Genomic DNA, 8,868 nt, shown 5'->3' with positions numbered 1-8,868 from the left:
TCGAAGTTAATAAATAAGCGCAAGGTAGCCGACATAAGAAAGTTTAACATGGAGAAAATTGAGCATGCTCTAAGGAACGGCGGTAGCCTAAAATCAGTGAGGAGAAAACTGGGCATAGGTAAAAACCAGATGTATGCGCTAAAAGACAAACAGGGCAATGTCATCAGCAATATGGATAAGATAGTTGAATTAGCCGAAGAGTTCTACACAAATCTATACAGTAGCGAATGTAATCATCAAGTTACTGAGGGAGGCAGTCAAGCACAGCAATGGGACATCCTGCCAGTAACGAAGGAGGAAGTAAAGAAAGCCTTAGGAGCAATGCAAAGAGGGAAAGCAGCTGGTGAGGATCAGGTAACAGCAGATTTGTTGAAGGACGGAGGAGAGATTGTGCTACAAAAACTAGCCACCCTCTATACGCAATGCCTTGTGACCTCGAGAGTACCAGAAGCTTGGAAGAACGCTAACATTATCTTAATTCATAAGAAAGGAGATGTGAAGGACTTGAAGAATTACAGACGAATCAGCTTATTGTCCGTTGCCTACAAGGTATTTACTAAGGTAATCGCTAATAGAGTCAGGACAACCTTGGACTTTAGTCAACCAAATGATCAGGCAGGCTTTCGTAAAGGATACTCGACAATAGACCACATTCACACTATCAATCAGGTGATAGAGAAATGCGCAGAATATAACCAACCCCTATATATAGCCTTCATTGATTACGAGAAAGCATTTGACTCGGTGGAAACCTCAGCTGTCATGCAGGCATTGCGGAATCAGGGTGTAGAAGAGTGTTATGTGAAAATATTGAAAGATATTTATAACGACTGCACAGCTACTATAGTTCTCCATAAAGTCAGCAATAAAATTCCAATACGGAAAGGGGTCAGGCAGGGAGACACGATCTCGCCAATGCTCTTCACTGCCTCCTTACAGGAGGTATTCCGGGGACTGGAATGGGAACAGTTGGGGATAAGAGTTAATGGAGAATACCTGAGTAATTTGCGATTCGCTGATGACATTGCCTTGCTAAGCCACTCAGGACAAGAACTGCAAAGCATGATCAATCAGTTAGACAGGCAGAGCAGAACGGTGGGGCTAAGAATTAACATGCAGAAAACCAAAGTAATGTTCAACAGCCTAGCAAGGGAACAGCAGTTCGCAATTGGTAGCGAGGTGCTGGAAGTAGTAAGAGAATATGTCTACTTAGGGCAGGTAGTGACCGCAGATCCGGATCATGAGAGGGAAATAACTAGAAGAATACGAATGGGGTGGAGCGCATATGGTAGGTTCTCTCAGATCATGAATGGTAGCTTACCAATATCCCTGAAGAGAAAAGTATACAACAGCTGTATCCTACCGGTACTCACCTATGGGGCAGAAACGTGGAGGCTAACAAAGAGGGTTCAGCTTAAGTTAAGAACAACGCAGCGAGCTATGGAAAGGAAAATGATAGGTGTAACGTTAAGAGATCGGAAGAGGGCGGAGTGGGTGAGGGAACAAACGCGGGTTAATGACATCTTAGTTGAAATCAAGAGGAAGAAATGGGCTTGGGCAGGGCATGTAATGCGAAGGCAAGATAACCGCTGGTCCTTAAGGGTAACGGAGTGGATTCCAAGAGAAAGCAAACGTAGCAGGGGACGGCAGAAAGTTAGGTGGGCGGATGAGATTAAGAAGTTTGCAGGGATACAGTGGCGGCAACTGACAAAGGACAGGGTTAATTGGAGAGACATGGGAGAGGCCTTTGCCCTGCAGTGGGTGTAGTCAGGCTGATGATGATGACCGCCAAACCATGCAAACCATAAGAAAGGAATGAGGACGAGACACAAGCGCTAACTCACAACTGAAATTTTATTGAAGCCAGGAAGCAGCTTATATAAGCTTTGTGACGGAACAGCGCAAAACACCGGGACAAGAGACAAGCGCTGACTTACAACAAAGAGTTGTAAGTCAGCGCTTGTCTCTTGTCCCGGTGTTTTGCGCTGTTCCGTCACAAATGAATAACCAACATGCCCAAGCTGCTGTCCTGGTTATATAAGCTGAAGTTTGAAGCGGAAAGAAGGGTGACATGGATGAGAAGGTCAACAAAGGCAACCATCTGGGAACACAGAAACAGGCAGGCAGCCCAAAATCGCAAAAAAAGAACAGTTGCCTGATAGCAGAATCTAGAAAATTGAACACCTACAGCAAAATTTCTTTATTTAGAAGGCCTCCAGACTAGCACGTGCAGTTTTATCCGTGCTCTTGAGAAGAATCTCTGCCTTGTTTAACCGAGCCTCGCAACCATCGCAGCTCATTAAGTGCGCAACCAAATGTGCGTACTTTCTGATAAATTTCGGGCATCGTCCCCCAAACGCTCGTTGATGCAGCGGCCAGTCTGGCCGACATAAAGCTTCAGACACGTTAAGGGGATAACGTAAACCGCTCCTATGGAACATTGGTAAACAGTGTATCGTGGTTCATCTGGCAACCCCGCTTTCTTGAGTGGCAGATTCGGGGGCACAAGTTTTCCAGCTTGTTAGGAGCCGAAAAGGCGATACTCACGCCATACCTGTTGGCCACTTTCCTCAAGCTGTGCGAGGTTTTCTGCACGTAAGGCACAACTAGCGGCTTTTGTGTCCTGTGACGGTCCTCTCCTGTATTTCTTCGTGTTACGTGCTTAAGTTTTTGAAGGAGGGTCTCGCAAACAGCAACGAACACAGAGCTAGGGGAACCCAGCCGCCGAAAGTCGGCTCATCTGATTCTCAAAGCTACCTTGCAACTGGTGCGGGCACGATTTCTTGAGAGAAGACTCCAGGCAATGCGACGCTTTTGCTCCTTTGCTCCTTTTACAGTCACGTAGTGCACGGAATCGTAAGGCAACATATCTTTCTTTTTGCACGCGGCTAATAACCCCAGCAAACGTGTCTTTCAAGGAAGGTTAGTTTCAAGTCTAAAAACTGTAAAACATTAGTGTCGGGTAGTTAATGGGCAAAAGTGAGCCCAAGTCCATGTTTGTCAAAAACATTTAAAACTTCGCCTACTATAGAGGGGTAGGCGAAGGACGTCTGCTTTTGCAAAAGCTCTAAAAAATCGTCTACATACCTAAAGACCTTTAAAAAATTAATCTAATGATCGGTCAACCTTTGCTAAGAAAACGTCGCAAAGGATAGAAGCCACGCAGTATCCTATGCACACACCGTTGCGCTGCAAAAAAGGCAGGTTGTCAAAAAGTATAAAAGTAGAACTGAGGTAAAACTGCCATAAAGCGACAAAATTTTTTTCTCTAATTGAATTATAAATGAAAATCAGGAGCAAACAATCAACAATGAAATCGCATGCCTGACGGCACTTCTCGATACAAGAACTTCAATTCTTTAGTACAAAAAGAAACATGACTACAGCACCGCTGTAAATAACGCACGGCACAGGGGAAGTTATGACAACTGAACTACGTTTCCTGTATTTTATCTCCAGCAGTACCGTCACTTTATTGAGCAAGGAAAAAATACTGGAATCTTTTTTATTTTGCATCACTCAAGGAAAAATGCCTATGTGGCTTGCGCCGGTTTTAAAGCTTGCCGGTTATAAAGCGGCTTTAAAGCACCGGGTTTAAAGCTTGCGACTGACTTTACCCTTCTTAGAAACCACTATACATTACTTAGAATCGCAGGCACTCAACCACCAATTGTCCCAGGCGCCAGTTGTCTATCCTCGTTTAGCTCCTATGCTCTGCAGCCATTGCAGTATCGAAGCCAGCATACAAGCCGGAATAGCGGAACCGATGGACTGCAAGAAGAGCTGGGGACTGCGAGACGAGGTTTTCAGCATCTACTTGTAATGTGGCCTTCCATTCCACTTTCATAAAATAAGTGAGGAGGCAAGTCGCCCTCTTGAGATGTACTATAGTGACGCGGCGCTCAGTTGGCCCACTGTCGATGTTATGGCCCTGTGAATCTCTTTGCTTGCTTTATCCTCAGCTGTTGAATGGGATGTGTCTTCATTGGCTATGATATATCGCCACTTGACCCACGGCATGAATTCTAGGAGGATGATCCACTGGTCTGTTGCCTAGGTCATTTCCTCTGTCCTCAGGCCAAGGCTTCTCAAGGCTCGCAGAGAAACCGAAAAACTCCCGGATAGGAGTAAATGGCTCATCGCGTAGCGCACTCCCGAAAAGGGGTTTTATATACTCCTCAGAGTAGGTGTATATCGTGTACTCTGTTTGGCGGGGTACTTTCGGAGTGCTAGAAGGAGTAAAGTGTTACCGCTCTGTAGACGGGAGTTTATTTAGGAGTAAATTTGTGATCACAAAGGAGTTAGCATGGCAATTAATAGAAGTATTATATACTCCTTTGCAGCTACCTTTATAGTACATTTCAGGAGTACGTGCCTGTTCCTTTTAAGTAGTTTTGACAGGAAATTTTCCTTACTATAGAGTTACATTTATGATTCCCAGACGAGTATATTATTTCACTTGATGTGCAAGCCGATTTGAAATAAAATATTCGTATGGAAGGCTCATTTTAGAGCTTGATATTCCAGGATAAATACGTCGATGAAATTACAGTGATTTATTTCAAACAATATTTTATTGGGTAGAAAACATTTGAGACATGTGTTCGCAGCTTGCTTTCTACGGTTACAGAGAACCGACGTCTTGACCCCAGTAGAAAAGAAGAAGAGTGCCTTAACCCATGCTGTCTTTGGGTACAGAATTTAAATACCAAAAGGAATTAAAATAGAGATTCCACACTTGAAAGCAGAGAGGGAATCTTGAAATGCTTTGCTGTCAACATACAGGCTCCTTCTGAAAGAAAGATTAGAAAAAAAAGTGCATCAGAGGAATTGCACCTCTAAGCTTGAAGTATGACATGCTTCAAGTGTAGAAGTCAAGGTCCCAAAGCAGTTCAGAGTGCACTTTTCAATAAATTAGGTATTATTGAAGTTTAAACGTTTTTCATGACAAAAGATTAGCTAGTAGAACATATTAGGTAATCAACTAGCTAATACATACCTGTACGCTGTCGGATGACAGCGGCTAAACGCGGTTTTCAGAGAATCACAAATTCCAGAGAGCCGCTTTCGTAAACGTTAAGGCAATACGGCGAATGGGAAGCAGCGTCGATAGGGAACATTTTTCCCGCAAAGCATAAAACTGTAAAAATAAAATGGTCTTACTGAGGCACTCGCGCACCCTTTGGCTGCGTTCCTGCCCTGAAAGAAGCCTTGCGATATAACTTTCTTTTTCACTTGTCAGAGGTTCCTCATGATTTTCAGGCACCATATCAGAACCAATTATTAAAATCAGAACATGCAAACAAAAGACAGCGCTTTGCATACACGCAGCGGAAGCTTACATGAAATTTCCCTGATGGGAGAACCCGCAGCTACACATTTGCAAGACGTCATTCTGTGTATAGATCAAAGGCAGGGCATTGTTAGGAATCGAAAGCTACCACCAGACCCACCCTCCCGCCGCCACCTGTCTTCTGTTAAGCTTTTCCCTCACATTCGTGGCCAGAGTTCAAAAGAAAACATTCTACACAGGTCTATCTGGCTGAGAAAGGAATATACTTTAGGTAGGAAAGAACGCCAACCAAAAAAAAACGAAAAAAAAAACACGTTTCGGAATCTTGGTTCTTTCAGCAGGTGGGACTGCGAGCGAGTCACAGCTTGCCTTTTTTAAGCCAATGGACTGCATATTGCAACCGCGCAAAACGACGCAGGACGAAGAGAGGAAAGCACAGGACAAGACGCGGAACTTCAACTAAAGTTTACTACGGGAAAACCACATTTATACAGGAACCGTAACCACACCTGATAAACAGCCGAAACCATCAAATAACACAGGCACGAGGGCGCGGGTGGCACAAGTTCGCATCTAGATAGTTTAACTCTTTCGTAGATAAAGATACTGAAGTGGACCTGATGCAAAGGTCATTTTTTTTATTTTTTTTTATGCAGTAGGCTTCGAAGATTTCCCTGCTAAGCTGGGTCGTCAATTTTTTTAAGACAATTGTGTCGCGGAACCTGGGTGTGCAATTACTACAATGGCGACAATGTTTTGCCAGTTCCCCGCCTCCCGCCAATGATTCAACAGCGGCGCGATGCTCCTGAAGTCTGACATTCAGGCATCATCCAGTTTGCCCTATGTAGCAACTCCCACAATGAGGGGTATTTTGTACACCACCCCCGTTTTGCAGGGAACGAACCTATTTACGTGCTTAGTGCGGCACTCGTTCTTTTTTCCCCTTCCCTGCACCATATTGCACATGCCCGAAAGCTTTTTGGGCGCCGTGAAGACAAACGGGACATCACATTTCATGGCAACTTTTTTGAGGCGATGGGAGATCTGACCCATTGTCAACCACCAACTAGCCCGCCTTCACTTGTTACATGTGCTTTTTTAAGCCTTCGGTTAGTCATCCGTCGGATCACTGGTCGTAGACAGTTCATGCAAGAATAGTTCCCTCGAAGTCAGTCTTGTCAACTCGCGCTTCCTTCCTTGTTCGTTTGTTTGGCATCCGCTTTGTGCTGCTTCAGTTTTTCTCGGAAATGCTTGCTTTCGCCAATGTACTACGTCCAGCACGAGCAGGGGATCTTGGTTGGTTGGTTGGCCTCAAATAGAATGGCAAATACCCACTACGGGGGAGTGGCTAAGACACAGGCGTATGCTTTATTCTTTTTCTTTCTCAGCCTTCCCGGGATCAGCAGTCTGAACCGGAACGCTTGCCTCCACGAGTTTCACATAATGGAATGTGTTCGGAAACTACACGCGAAGTGGAAACTCCTTTCCACATTTTCAAATGCGAAGAGCTTACGAGATATCACATTTTGGAAATAGACGCCTAACGATCCAGAAAGGCAGCGCTCAGTATGGTTGCCACCTCATGTCCGCTGCCGAAAATCGCTGCAACGTTAAGAGGCCACCAACTCGGAAAATATAACAGTTTAGCTAATCTCCTTGAGCGCTAACGCGTCGCCATGTCCTGTGCTATGACTGATAAGAAGAAAATCGCTTGCATTGTTTGCATAACAAGGCCCTCTTAAAACACAGGAAAGGAAGCAACCGATTAGTGCAGGCAATGTTTTGTTCTCAGCACTGTTCGTAATAGCGTGACAAAAATTCACGGACCCCAAGGCTGTGCATTTTCACCTGTCATTGCCTGTACAGCTTTTCCATATTCATGGGACGTGAACGCATGAAGAAAATTTGGTCCCTAGAAGAACTGACCTTACTTCCAGTTGTACAGTCGAGCGCGATTTGAAGGTTATCGCGCGAGCGTCGACCAGCCTAGCACTCCATGCACCTGGCGGCCGGTTTCGGAACAGGAAAAATCATGATTTCGCACTCTTCTCTCCCTCGTTCGCTGTTCCATACAACAACCATCACCCCCGCGACGAACCCACCGCCCTTCCTCTCTATTCTAAGCTTTCAATTTGTTGCGATAAAGTATGGACTTGGTTACCACGTATCTTCGCAGGCGGTAACAAAATTGGTGGGGAAGATCTGGTAAAGCCAGTGCTTGGCACTTCTTGATTTTAACGACTTTGAAGTTGGAAAAAATATATCAACCCAGCATCGCCTCGTCATATAGCCTTTGTTCACCAGATAATACCGAAGAATACGTCGTGTGCACTACGGTCACTGCCTGTTCGCAGAACCAAAAAAGAAACTGATAGCGCAGCAGGGAGTGACAGCTGCTGAAGGAACATCAAAAAGAGTGAGGGAGCTGGCCGGATACCTCCCTCGCCTCAGCAGCGAATTCTGGGCCATGGCGCTGTTCATGTTCCCGGTCGACGCTAGCACGATAACCTTCAAATCGCGCTCGACTGTACATGTTAGCGTAACAGCCACTACTGCAGTGCCCACACTATTTTTTCAGCCGCATGCAACAACAAATTTCTCAGATACTTACTTCATGACTGCTGTGTGAGTTGGCTCCACCGGACCACGATGAAGCCTTTGCTGTTTTGCTGTTCTCGTTAAGCCTTTCATCTCGGCGCACCCGTGGTTCACAGCAAATCTACGCACACTGAAAAGGAAGCGGCGTTAAGTGCATGCGCGTCTGTGGCATCAAAGGAGAGTTTAATGCTGCTTACCAGTACACACGACGATGATAATCCGGTCTTTAGTATTCTTGCAATACAGCGAAAGAACGAGGGGCCGACGATGTCGAGAAAACTGATGCGTCACACACACACACGCCGCCATGTCGGCGCGGCGAAGCGCAGCAGCCAGCACTTGTATGCTGCGTAAACAATGAATGTCCAGCCGCTGCTTCTGCGCGTATTGCTGGCTTGAGTGCGACGTTCATTGCAGCACGTTGCTGCTAAGGTCGATGATGTCCAGTCTCTTGCGTCACGACAACAGCGCGCAAAGGAGCGGGTGGCAAACTGGCGGCTGCGGGGAGGTCGACGCGTCACACACCGCCATGTTGGCTCGACTGAGCTCGGCTAGCTAAGCCTCTCGCGGACTGCCGTCGCAGGCGATGCAACACCAAGCGTTCTCCCATCACACTGGAGGCTTCACAGGCACTGTCTGTGGCGCACATTGGTGCGCGAGGCTGCGGCGATTCGGTGTCTCGTAACATGACAAACGTGCGTGAAGCAGCAAAAGCAGAGGAGAGAAGCGAGCAGGCAGCGACGACAGAGCCGGCGTCGTCACCTGCAAGTGCAGCGAACCGGCAGCTGCCACTAGGCGGCGGGCAGACACTAAGGAGTGCATAAAGGGCAAGGTCAATTGAAATAGGTCGCGAAGCCGGGGCTTGAATGCTGTCCAGAACCAAGTGCTAGCGACATCAAATTAGTGGTGGAACTAAAGCGCCAAAATGAAATGAGTGGACAAACACGACTAGAAGAGGAAAATAATTAGGACATATT

General features: G+C 46.1%; 1 long non-coding RNA gene across 1 annotated transcript; it reads right to left on the bottom strand.

Annotated features, from left to right (window-relative positions):
• Window positions 1–4,677: 4,677 nt before the first annotated feature.
• LOC149345925 (uncharacterized) lies at window positions 4,678–8,609 on the bottom strand. The gene is made up of 3 exons (XR_016292041.1): window positions 8,089–8,609; window positions 7,905–8,021; window positions 4,678–4,792 (listed from the first exon to the last, which is right to left on the bottom strand). It is a non-coding gene; the product is annotated as an uncharacterized LOC149345925 (long non-coding RNA).
• Window positions 8,610–8,868: the final 259 nt, after the last annotated feature.

The sequence above is a fragment of the Amblyomma mixtum genome, chromosome 4, assembly GCF_055824585.1.
Source record: "Amblyomma mixtum isolate Tamu chromosome 4, ASM5582458v1, whole genome shotgun sequence".
In the NCBI taxonomy this organism is placed as follows: domain Eukaryota; kingdom Metazoa; phylum Arthropoda; class Arachnida; order Ixodida; family Ixodidae; genus Amblyomma; species Amblyomma mixtum.
The sequence above is the reverse complement of the archived record's forward strand: the minus strand, read 5'-3'. Positions and strand labels throughout refer to the sequence as shown.